Source organism: Lepidothrix coronata, unplaced genomic scaffold, assembly GCF_001604755.1.
Source record: "Lepidothrix coronata isolate B3197 unplaced genomic scaffold, Lepidothrix_coronata-1.0 Scaffold54, whole genome shotgun sequence".
NCBI lineage: Eukaryota > Metazoa > Chordata > Aves > Passeriformes > Pipridae > Lepidothrix > Lepidothrix coronata.
Genome location: NW_016690234.1, coordinates 4,637,487 through 4,650,863, shown reverse-complemented (window position 1 = coordinate 4,650,863; position 13,377 = coordinate 4,637,487). Strand labels below are relative to the sequence as shown.

General features: G+C 39.3%; 1 long non-coding RNA gene across 1 annotated transcript; it reads left to right on the top strand.

Annotated features, from left to right (window-relative positions):
- The first annotated feature begins 1,667 nt into the window (after positions 1–1,667).
- On the top strand, positions 1,668–11,521 carry LOC108497956. Its single transcript, XR_001875020.1, has 5 exons — positions 1,668–1,839; positions 3,172–3,284; positions 3,500–3,570; positions 4,980–5,117; positions 11,508–11,521. It is a non-coding gene; the product is annotated as an uncharacterized LOC108497956 (long non-coding RNA).
- Positions 11,522–13,377: the final 1,856 nt, after the last annotated feature.

Below are 13,377 nucleotides of genomic sequence, written 5' to 3'. Positions count from 1 at the left end.
TAAAGTGGCTCCCACATGTTCCTGCAGCAGAATATATCCATTTTACCTTGAGCCTTTCACGGGCATATAGAGAGAGGCAGGATTTATCCTGCTTATAAATATGTTAGGAGTGATTGTGTTCATTAGTACAACCTAAGTAGATTGGAAAAACTAATTAATAGCAATTTACTATGAGCGTCTCTAACAGACTTACTTCGAAGTATTTATCCTGAAGTGGAAGTTATTTGATTTGGTTAATGTTTTATTGTAAGCATATGCAGACTGTCTTCCAGGGGAAAATGTATTTTTGAGTACTCCAGACAAGTGAAACTGGTGAGCCCGCAGTCCAGAGAAAGCATCTGTAACCACAGCCAAAAGAGGAACGAGGTTTCCGACGTTCTTTCAAGACGTGTTTGAAGCATGGGTTCCCATCACTTTCAGAGTCACTTGCAGGCCTTTTTCTTTATATAGATTTAGACAAGTCGATGTGGGCCTAGATTCAGCGTGATGAATGCCTTTGTGGTTTCTCCCTCGTCCGTTTTCCCCTGTGCTATTTAATCACTTATTTTGAACAAGAGTATGTTCTCAAGAAACTTGAAATGGGACAAAGCATAGTTTCTGACAGTGTTTATCACTCGTTTTTCATATTTCTAAGAAATGGATCTAGTCTTACACCTTATTTACTGGGGCACATCTCCTTCAAAAACAAGATATAGTTTTACTAAATACTTTTCATATACTCTAATAAATAGGAACTTCACACGAATGCTGATTTGAGCTCCAGGCCATGGTTAAAACATTTAAATAGTATAGCAAACTTATCAACAAACCTTTCCTTCCCCACCCTTCCCCCTTCCCTTTTTACAGTGAACAGATTTTTATCTGACTAGCACATGACTTGGGGATTTTTACAAGCACATTTAGGAACTTGTCAATTATTTGAAAACTTGAGCCTGAAAATAAAACAACCCCCCCCCAACTTAAAAGTCCAGTATTTTGTATAGTGTGTACAAAATGGGTAAAATTTTGACTTGCTGAAGTACCTACAGGGTTCTGTTCTCTGACCTAATTATTACTACTTAACTAGGAGTTTGATTCCTATTTTTAATACTCCAAGACACCACATATACTGGTGTAACTCACTGAGGTACCAAATCAGTGGACCTATAAGACACTCTTCGTTTCTAAACTCCTGTAGTCTTTTGTCAAAAGAAGAATATTCATGTCGGTTTTATTTCATCTTGGCATTTTAAGTCTGTCTCCTTTCCTCCTCTGCTTCCAAGATGTTAGTGACATACTCTGGCAGTGATATCACTGTTGCTCAAACATCAGTGAAGAAGCTCTCTGAGCAAGTGAGACAGTTGTGAGCTTGAGCAGCTGCACTGAACTGCGTGTTCAGAGATGTGAGGCAGCAAGAACGACTGTACAGCACTGTGAGAGAGCTTTTATACAGCCAGACCTCCAACTCCGACCAAGTGCTGATGGCTCATAAGAGTGCTCTTTGGGAAAACAATTCATGGACTACAAAAAGTGCGTATGGAGAAACAGCTTGGTAAGTTAATATCCAGGAAAGAACTTCTGGTCACTCAGTCATTATGTCTGGTGACCCAGTTAGGACTTTTACAAAAACAGTTGCCATCCCTTTGGCTGTGACTTCCCTGGTCATTTTCCTGTTTAAAGTCCCTAATTTAACAAAGCACTGATCTCTCTCTCTCTCTCTGAGAGTCTTTGACTGTGGAAACATTGCCCATGAGGTCTGGAAGACTTCTGGATCATTATTGCCACCGACTTCCTCTCTCTGTGAGCAAAGAGTTATCAGAGGTCAGCTGCAGAGTGGAAAGTGTGGCAGTAAATTGTGAGGTAAGCCCAGATTTTATATTGATGTGTCTTTATGCCAGAGTGGATGAAGAGCATCCACCCCTCCTGACAGAATATGGCAGATATATGTGAGTCGTCATAAACTCCTTGATACCTGTTATTTCAGTGGACCTGTGGATTTTGTGTCAGCAGACCTGACAAGTTTACTAATGGTCTGCTGCATGATTCTTGAATTCCTTTCTCTGTACAGGCAAAATGAATTGCAGAAAGGAAGAAAATCACATACAAAATGCAAAAAAAACCCCAAAAAACAAAACAACAACAACAACAAACCAAAGACTTGCTGGTTGATTAAACTGTTGGTCTTAGCAGACCTTGAAAATTACTAGGATTGTTGTTGTGATATGTTTTAAATGTTAAACCTGTGTAAAGCTTTTAAAAATCATACCAATTAATTTATGTTGTTCAATATTACTGTAATATCTATTACCATGCTGGGAGGAACAGTTAAATCTGAAAACATTGAGAATTAGCTTCACAGATATTCAAATCCAGAGTAGCATTATGACATCAAATATTTTAGTCTCTTGCACAGACCTAAATATTACTTCAGCAAGAAGCTCTGTCCTCTGTTGTTGAACAAGAGCATGCCTCAGTTTAACTCTCAGTTCAGTAAAACATTTCTATTCTGAATGATACTTGAGCTTAAGTTCAGACATGTCTGCAAGTCCATTGTATTTGATGTCTGAGGTTAATGAGGTTAACAACAGGCTGAAGTGTTGTCCTGAACCAGTTCAATTTGACAATATGTAACAAAGTACATGTGCACACCAACACTTCTATTTTTACATTTCCTCAGGATATAGGCAATGAAATTATTTAATAAGTATTCACCAGGAAATCTGCTTCATTATGATTAAGTGCTTACAGTTAAGCCTAAACTTAGTTCTGCACTAGGTGTTGACTGAAATTTTCACTGAAGTAGGAGCACAGTCCATGACTATATGCATCTAGCAAGACAGATTTATTAATTGAGGTGGTCAAGTCACCCTGTTGCCTGACAAAGGATATCAGAAAGCTTTTAGACTTAAAAATGAACAACTCCATAAAGCTGGAGTTTGTCATGGAAACATCATCACACCAACTAATTGGTGTTATTCGTTCACCCCATTAGAGTAATTATTTGTAATTGTTATTATTGTAGCATATGTCCAGCACTTAAGCAGTGCCTATTACTGGGAAGAGCTGGATCATTCATCAGAGAAACAGAGAAATTGAGTTGAAAATGTCAAATCAGGCAGGCAGATGGAATTATCTCTTGTGGTATTTGCTCTTAAACAGATTTTTATTTTTTTCTCTTGCTTCCTCGTACAGGCAAACAGGGAAGCAAATGACCACTATCTCCCAGTTTCACAAGAAAGAAGTCAGAAATACCACTGAAAGGCATCTTGAATAAAGAAACACTTCGGTGGACCCTGTGTTCAGGAGTGAGTTCAGTTTCTCTGACACTGAAAGGTACCTTTGACCCAGCAAGGCTCCTGTGAGCTCTGAGCTCTGGACCTGTGTCACTGAGAGAGGTAGAAACAGCCAATGAGTCACCATTGAGCAGAGAGTAAATCCACAGATAACCACTGTATGTACCCTTCTAGCAGAAAAAAATAAGGGTACATACAGAAAATCTATCACAATTCTGTTTTTTCAGAACCCCAAGTCCTGCTGAATTGGTTTGGATTAAGAGAGAGGAAAAGGAGAGGACTCTTGGTAAACTATCAGGTAATTTTTTTCTCTCCTCTCATTAACATGGTCATAATTAATGAGGAAACTGATTCTAAAACTGTTCTTAAAAATAGATCATATCAGCTGTATATTTCCATTGATGATTTCCCTTGCATTGATAATGGTGATTCATAGTAATGTGATTTAAGTCAGAATTAAAAAGTATTCAAAACCTGCAGTTGTTTCATCTCAGTTTCTGAGATTCTGAGGTCCATTGAAACTTTGCTTGCAATTACCCAATATTATGAAAAAAATGTTCCTTCATTTTTACATTAATTTGCTTACAGTTGGCTTTATAATATCCTTTAAAAAAATTTGATGTTACACCCATCTGCATGTGCTTAAGCTCAGTCTGCTAAAATGTACTGCTTGAGCTCATGACGAAAGCTACAATTGTTTGCCTGCACAATACAAAAGGAAATAAAATGAAGGTTTCAGAATGGACTGTTGCAAATCGAGACTTCAAAATCTCAGTTAAACTGCTTTTTGTTCAGTATCTTTTATTACAAGAAGAGACACTTATCACGGATATTTGGGATATTTGGCAGCAAAACCGTAAAACTGAATGTTTGGATGATGATGAAGCAGCATTATTGTCTTCCAGGGCCACTAAAGTGGAAGTTTCCATTTACATCAATTTTTTAAAATGGGAGGGTTTGGGTCTTTTTCTGACAGAGATCTCGAACAGATAAGTTAAGCCTATTAGCCTGAATGTGACAGTTAATATGCTGATGTAAGAACGTACTTAAAGCCAAGAGCTCTTGGCTAGGCATTTTAACTCATTAAAGGAGAAATAAATGTCAAAGTGAAGAAGGTAAAATTGTAATACAAAATCTATTAATATAATAAAGCATACTGAAGATATTGCCTCTCTGTTATTTGTTACTAAATGGGTGATATACATTCCTGTAATTAATAAAAATGTTATCTATAAGAAAATATTCTGTTCCCTTTCTTACACTGAAGGAATTTTATATAAAATAGATAGAAATTGCCCCTTTTTTGTTCTAATCCTAAAATCAGAGTCCAATGAATAGCAATTCATGTAGTCCTGTGACCTGACATCGTATGTCCAAGCAACTTGTGGGAAAAAAAGGAAAGAGCTTTTTAAAGGCGAGGTGAGAGAGGTTATAGTCTGGAAAAAGCTAATTAAAGTATTTTTTAAAAATCGTGTTCCTTAAAATCTTTCATTAAAAAGAAAGCTCAATGTAAAATAAAATACACTAAGAGGATGCTGATGTCACTGCAGTAGCAGTAGTCCGAGTGTGGACTGAATACTGCTTTAGTGATTCGGATATTTTGATATGGTTTGGCAAACGAAAACATTCTTACTATTAGTCATTTTTTGCTTCTGGATTTGCATATATGTATCATATCTGTTATATTAATTATATCTATTTTCACAGGTATAGACAGACATACCCTAGTCTTGTGGCACCCATGAATAGATCCAGTGAGCCTGTGCAGCTGTGTTTTGATCAGCAGAGAAGTTTCCTGGCATCCGAGAACTGAAATCACCTTTTGGGTATGACAAGTGCATCTAAGTATGTAGCAAGTGAAAATCAAGGGTTTCTGTAAGGAAGGAGTAAGAACACCTACCACAAAAATTAAAAGTAAAATAACCTTTAATAATCGCAACAATGCAAACCCCGTTCTATGTATTGCTCTCAGTTGGCATCTAGCCATCCATCATTTGCTGGCTCATAAAGCTGATTTGTGCTCTCCCCTCCCCGTTTCCAGGAGCTGTTGGCCTCTTTTCACCACTCCTTTCCCATAGGCACATACAACTGGGACCCAAACACTCTTTTGTCTTTTCCTTTGGAACTCTGCTTTTTAACACATGGGGGAGAGGGGGAGTTTTGTGAGCAGCTTTCTTTCTTCTTCATTGCGCAATGCCACTTATAAACTCTGTCGATAGACACTTGGAAGGTATCTAAAATGTTAGACAAAGAAATAGGTACAATTCAGAGGAAAATTGACCTTGATTGAATAGGGTCAAAATGCTTCAACCACGTCTTTCATTTTGAGACCTCCTCATTCACAGACTCAGACTGCTTTCATTGTAGCTTAGGGTTGACAAATATATGTGGGATCTGTGTTAGTACCAACGATTAAGAAGTGTTAAGGAAACTACCCAGTCTGACCATTCAGGAGACTCTGGCAGCCACGCTCCCGAGGCCAGACACTTGCACTCCTGGGATGAAGCCCCTTCACCGCGGCGGCTCCCGTGACTCCGCGGGTCCCACTTGGCTCCCCACGCACCCCACTCACGCAGTCAGACCAGGCTTCCTTACCGGTTCCACCCCAGGTTTCCCACTGCAGTTTCAGATGTCTAGTTCCATAAAACCATTTACTCACGGCGCAGTAACACAGAAACAGTCCGAGCCGGAGCCTCCGAGGAGGACCCTCAACCAAGGGACCCCTGGGCTTTACACCTTTTATACCCTCATACTCTCCCCGTGCGCAAGTCTCGCTCTTCCTTCGGCTCCTGCCCCACCTCCCCGTGTCCATGTCCATCCACCTCACTGGCATCACCCGTCTTCATCTCCTTTCTTATCCAAAAGGTCGGCAATTCCCGGCTCCTGCTGTGTCTCTCAGTGTCCATTCACCTGGCTGGCGTCACCCATCTCTGTCCCTTTGTTATCCCCAAGGCTGGTAGTTCACGGCCTCTTGTCTGGGGCTCCCACCCAGAGCTCGATCTGCATTTCACTCTGCATCTCAATCTGCAGTTTGCAAGGGTAGCTACCTTGAGAAGTATTGCTCAACAGTAGTTCAGCTAGATTTGGTGAATTCTGTGACAAACCAAACTCTTTGTGGAGAGCACACAACTACTTCTCACCCCAAAGAGTTGTAGCACTCAAATTGTTGAGAGCACTAAAATTTATTTTAGTGAAATCCTGTTTGGGTATTCCCCAGTTATTAGCACCTAATTTCCTAATTCCCAGGTGTAATTGTATATGTTAATTAAGCTCCTGAGGAAACACAAAAACTACTGAGCTCCAAATTATGTGTCTAAGAGTTAGAATTTTTATCTGGCATTTAGGAATTTAAGGCTGTTCTTAGAAACATTTAAAGGCTGTAAGACATCAAAGGGTTTTGAACAAAATATTTGTGGTCATTTCCAGATTTGGTCAGTACAGATACTTCTTGAGCTTCCTGGTGCAATCTGTTATCCCAGGCCCTTTTTGTTGAGTAGGCTAAGAATGGAGATTTACCAAAATATTTGATGAAGTTTTATATAGACTGTTCCAAGCATTTGTTTGCTATGTTATGCATCTCTTTAACCAAATGTTGTTTGTTGTTATGGAAACTCCTACTAATGAGAGCTCTTTGACCCATGAAATCATTAGTCAACCAACAAAGTTTGGAGCTTTCAAGTAATTCTCAGTATTTCTGTTTTGATACTTTAAAACAGCATCTCTCTCACTGTCCAAAATCAAAGATGGCACAGGCCTGACTCTCCTTCTCATCACTAAGGATGTTTTATATCACACCAGCAGTAAAAAGGGACCTGCAAAAAGTGTAGATGTAATTAGAAGCCCTTTAATATCCTTTTACACTATTGGAGTAGCAGAGAGGAATCTTAAACCTGTATCCTTATCCCTTTTGGTTTTTTGCTGGAAAGTACTTCAGCTAGGACTGATATGGATTGGGAACTGGGAATTCTTCCTCTCCTGTTCCTGAACTGCTGAAGAACAGCTACACCAACACACTCAGCACAAGCGTGTTTCTTCACATTTATCTTAGGTTAGCACTTTCCTTTATTTAACTGTCTCTGATCTGACTATATCTGATCATTCCTTCATCTCATTTTCACTTAACCTTTTGCCCTCCACACAGACTAAGCATCCTATCGGGTATCGCCCAAGGGACCTTCTTTCCCCTCCACTCCCCCTTCCTCCACTCTTTCTCCAATTTAGGTGCTTTATGCCATTCCTGGTAATTTACCTGATTGCATGGAAGGAGTTGTAGATCTTTTTATAATTGCTGTTTTACTTAAAACATTGATTCTTTAGCTCCTGCCTGTTTTCAGGTCATCACACCTCACTGGAGGTTTCCCTGGCTTAATGAGCAGCTCTGAAACCAGAGAAAGTACCAGACGATGGAGGGCATTGTACATTCTTATATTTGAAAGCCACTCCATAGCATCCACAAGAGGATTCTTGGCACCTGCCTAGTTAAACTGAATGTCCAATGTTATCTCTCCAGGCAAGTAAGATTCTGGCAATCACTGTAGTCCTATTTCACTCGTTCTCAGTCTTTTTGACACCAACACATTAATTCTCCCAAGCTCCTTTGGCAGCTGTAAGGAGTTCTCTCTTTTTTTTTTTTTTTTAATATGATTGATAATATTGAGTATTTCTTTTAACCTTTTACTGCCATTGCTGGGCTAGGTGATAGTTCCTATGCTCCGATGTTAATCTCCACTACACAGTAGCCCATCTTCTGATCACCTACTTATCATGGAGCTCATTTGTAAAATGCTGCTGCTTAATTTACAAAGTGTAAGAAGCTCCACCTGGAATTAGCCCTACAACGTGTCATTCTCCCAATACTCCCACTGTCAAAGGTCACATAAAGCAAATTGCTTTATGCAGAAACTTCTTCTAGTTTAACACAAGGAATGGCAACCCTTGGACAAAATGTGACTATATAGTTTCATATGATGCACTGGAAAGAAATACATCCTAGAAAGGGTGCAAATAATGCAGCTTCTCTGGTTCAATGCAGGATGTGACCCAACTGAAATGTACTGGTAAAAAATGTCATCATTTTCTTCACTTCCAAATTCTCAGGAAAAAAAAGAAAAGGAAAAAAAGGTTGTCTGAGGAGACACAAATATATAAAAACAAAAAGACCTCCCAGGCTGACTTGAAATATGTTCAAATTACACATCTACTCTCTGCTCCCTAGAACCCAGTAAATATTTCTTTGGCCCTACAAAGTGTTTTAGTCTGAACCCAGGAAACCTCAGACTGACCTTGAAAATAAGATTCCTCAATTTTCAAAGTAAATGTCTTGGCCACATTACTGGAGGAGTTGCACTTCTCTGATTGACCGTATAAAACTTGTCTCTTTTGGCAAATGGGGTAGATTATACTGTGGGGAACTGGTTGTTTTCCCAATTAACTGACCATAGGCACTTTCAGACTCTCTTTCTCAACTTTTACACCTCAGTACAATGCTGGTGGCAAGGTTAAAATATCTATATTGGGCCATAAGGAGCAGGGTTAAGCCTGTGAAAAGCAGTAGAGTGGAGATACACTGACCTACCTTTGCAACAGTCTTTGACATCATCTCCTGACAACATCTGACTTATATTCAGGTATAAATGTCCCAGGTCTGTTTATCAGTTCTCTGTGGAAAGGTAGAAGTGGAAGTTCCACAAGGAATGGAGGATAAGAAAGGTCTCAAATTCCTCTTCTGATGACTGGTCAATGTCTGTCAACTGACGCTGAAAATCACTGTGATCATAGCCTTCCTTTTAATATCAGAGCTGCTTTCAGGACCTCAGTCATAACTGCCTTCTGTCCAACAGTCTCATTTAAAACAGACCAAAATAATAAAGATGGACACTTTGATCGAGATTAATATTAATTGAATTAAACCTGGCTTTAATTCTAACAAAAAAGCAAATGCAGTATTGAGTGCTAAATAAAATAAGGTGATACTTTTTCAAAAAAAGCCTTTCCGTTTTTGCTTCAGCTTGAGTTCCTCACTTGAGGCCAACCATAAGTGTTGGAATGCTGTCAGCTAGTGTTTCATGGAGGCTTCTGGTCCAGGGCACCAGTGCAGACATCCAGCTGCCCAAGCTGTGGCCCTTGCACCCTCTCCATGTCCTGCTGGCTCCTGTGTGTGCTCAGGGTTTCATTAGGTTGCAAGTTGTAGCCACGTGGTGCAGATTTAAGAGCTCCACAGGGCTCAGGTAATATCCATACATCTGAGAAGGACAATACTGCTCTCCAAACAGAATGAACCTTTGAACTTTGTTAGGGTTTTGATATGACATTAAGCCTCAGATTTATAAAACCAAGCCAGAACAAAAGCGTACTTGCTTTCATTCTGTGTTCTGATTTTGCACTAAATTGTCAGCAAAGCAGACCTTTTACCTATAAACAGATGGCACACAATTCTATGGGATTTTCCCACATTTGATGAACACACATCAAGTCCATTTACATGAGCATGGAAAATATTAAAATGACTACCAGGTCTGCATAGTGTAAGACACCTGGAGCACATTGCTGCCAGCAAGCTTCTGAGGTGGGGATATTCTGGCACACAGTCACAGTTCTGGGGACTGGGCCATTTTTGACTCAGGTTATTGCATCTTTTGACACCTAAAGACATGTTGACCTCTGACCCAGAAACATCTGCAACGTCAAACTATAAAATCGGGAATGGAAATGTAGCCTTTTTTCCCCCCTTACTGTTATTTTTATTTTCTATTGAAAAGGGTTTTAAAAGGCCTATGAAATGTAAAATTGCTTTTTTGCCATAGTTGCAAAACTCATTTCAATTTTTATCTGAGATGCACTTGTAGCAAATTTCCAGAGTTGAAAAGCTAATACAAAAACCCCACTCTGAGGACCAGAGTCCAAAGCCCTGAGCACCAAAGCCCTGAGCACGGCACAGCCTTCATCTCTGGGGGCTTGAGGAAAATGGGAGGGGTCTGTCACAGTGACCAGCCTAGTCCACACTCCCTCCATTCACCCCTACTTTTCTCCAACAGTTTATATTGCCTGCAAAGTTCTTGCATATTCTGACTTTCCTTCCTAAAGTAGCTCTGGCTGATTTTAACTCACCAAGCCCTAAGTTTTGCTTCTTCTGTGCAGGCAAAAGTGATAAGTATCTGGGCCATCACTGCTGCTCCTCTGACATGGCCCATCCTGGGAATACCAGCCCTGCTGGTGTCTGCACCAGAGACTGTAGTTTCTTATACTGTATACTAATGCCAACTGAAGTCTTCCTTTCACCTTTCTTGTTGCTCTGGCAATTTATGTGCACAGATTTTATTTTACTTAATTTTGCCTAATAACTTCCGCGTGAGAAAACTGAGCTGAGACCTTTCTGTGTGTCAGTGTTCCCTCCTGTAGAATGAATTTGTGTGGTTTGTAGTAAAATGTGACTATCTTTGCATGAATGGCACTGTAGAAACCCCCAGAATTATTGTAGTCAATTTTTTGTTTCATTTAACATGAGAGGTAATATATAGGGCAGAGGAATATACTATGTTCACAGATGGGTTATTGCTGTGATTGAGTTGGCCAAAATTAACACATTTCCCATTAAAAAAAAAAAAACCAACAAAAACAAAACCAAAAACCAAACAAACAAAAAACTTTGGAAAAGTTTCTCTTTTCTGAGTACAGGCATTTTATGTTAGAGCCTTAGAGCTGATTCTGTCTCTCCCAAGTTATAAACCCTTATGGATGTACCATAAAGATGTCCACCTAATGCAGAGAAAAGCAGATTAATTGATCACAGTAATATATTCTTATCCACTGAATAAGAGCATTCCACACATTGTTTCTTGTTTTGTTTCTGGCTTGTAAATCTTCATTGTAGAATACAAATGAAAATGACCCAAATATGTATTATTTATGAATAGGACTCTCAGATATTATGCTTTAGATTGATTGTGTTAGACAGGATATAACAGAGGCACAATAAGTCAATGAAAAATAAAAAGCGGCAAAAATGTTTCATGCTAAAACTGTAGTTCTAGTGACACCTCTTATATAAAGGACATTTTCAGCACATTGACATTTATATTTATCATGGCTGTGCATGTGATTTACAGTTGTCTAAGGTACTGAATATCAGGAATATCCATGCACATACACACCCCTTTGAATGATGGCAAGTCATAGACTGCTGCATTGCCCCTTATACAGCAAGCTTTTCCTCCCCTTTTTATTTTTCTTCTCTAGCTGCAGGGACGCAGAGGAAGCAGTAGATCAATAGGGTGTCTTGACTGAAGTTGCCTGCAGCACTTCCATTTCTCAGACTGGACACTGATGCTAACTATCAATAGCAATAAGAGGCTGTCTCAGACAGAATTAAGGCTCCTTCTTCTGCATGGCTGTCTGGTGCTTACTGATAAATATCTTGTGCACAGGATTGCAACAAATAAACCATTTCAAGTGTGCAAACTAGCCACTGTCATTCTTCCTATTGATACTTGCTGTGGGCTGACGGCACTGATAGTTATTTTCATACAGCTGATAACATGTTAGATAAGGGTACAGATGGATAATAGTACAAAGGCATACTGCTATAAAGTGTAGAAACATCATTGATGAAATTCTCTCTGCTCCTGTAGAAACCCTGAGACAACAAAAGACGAAAATATTGACTTATGTTCAAACTACTTAAGAGAAGCTACAGCTAAATTTAACTATTTATTAACCTCTGATTTTTAGGTAATGTTAAAGATATCCTGCCAAGCTATTTTATTCAGATGTTATTCATCTTTACCTCTACTGCATTTGCAAGTTTATTCTGGAAATAAAAGTCAACAGGGGCTGGATGCACCTATGATATAGATGGGGAGGTGATGGGCAGCATCATGGTCACTTGTCATTTGGCCTGAGCTATACACCACACTAGCAGTTGCTAATTTTGGAATAACTGAGCCACTTTAGCCTCCCTCCCTGCAAACAATCAATTTGTTGACTGATCTATAGCTCTGTAGTGCATTCGTGGTTTTCAGCCTGAATAAGGATGAAGAATCAGGTTCTCACCCACCCACCCATTAAAATACCCTGGCCCAGATCTTCTTGGTGGTAAGTCCTGTTATAACTCTGCTTAAGTCAGATATCCAGTGGAGTGATGCCAATTTGCATCAAATTAAGTGCTCACATGCTAATTGAGGTTTATTTTTCTTTTAATTTTGCTTTAACTGATGAGGGCAGGGGAAGTGGTTCAGATGCTCTGCTGTAAAATCAACAGAGCCTTATTTCATATCCTCCCTCTGTGGAGCTCTAACCATCTACAGGAGCAAACAATTTGCCTCTGAGACATCTCCAGCTTTATATGAAGTGGGCTTTTCAGATTAGGAGGCTCATTTTCAGAGGAAAATTTCAGTGATACATTTTGAGTTTCAGAGTATCCCAAACAAAATGCTTAAGTAACATTGTTTTCTTTCATAATAATTTTTTATGTTAAATCTGGCAAAGGCTGATGGGTTTTATAGGATGAGACTATTTTGAAGGTACCTCTGTTGTTGCTGAATGTTTAAATTAGGATGGTTGATGAGAAAATAAACCAGAGCTTCCAAGACTTTAGGGATACCAGTTATGAATAGCCCTACTAAAAATATTTGCATAAGAGGATTCCTGAATATATGTCTGTGAATACCTGTATTGACTTTGAAAGAAGTGAAATAAAATGTTAACTGGAATTTAATATAGGAGGAGAAGAAAGAACAAAAAGAACCACACTGCAACTTGTAGAATAATCACTTACTGATAGATATTTTCTGTGTCTGTACCATATGCTGCAGCTAGATTTGCCCACCACACAAGAGCAGTTTGGGGGTGGAATAGTTAATGTCTGTAGACTGCTCGGAATCACTGCTGTTATTAATTGTCCTGCAGTATAGAACATGTACATTTTACATTAATATGCTGACTAGCAAGACAGAGCATGCAGTTTCTAGCTGGGGAAGCTGGAATTTCAGAAATAGCTTGGCTCTTCACTTTGATTACTTTCTGGCTGGAGAGTTGGAGTCAAGCTAATTCATTTTGTAAACATTGCTGGTCATTCATATACAGTACATGGCATGAATCAGCGCTGGAC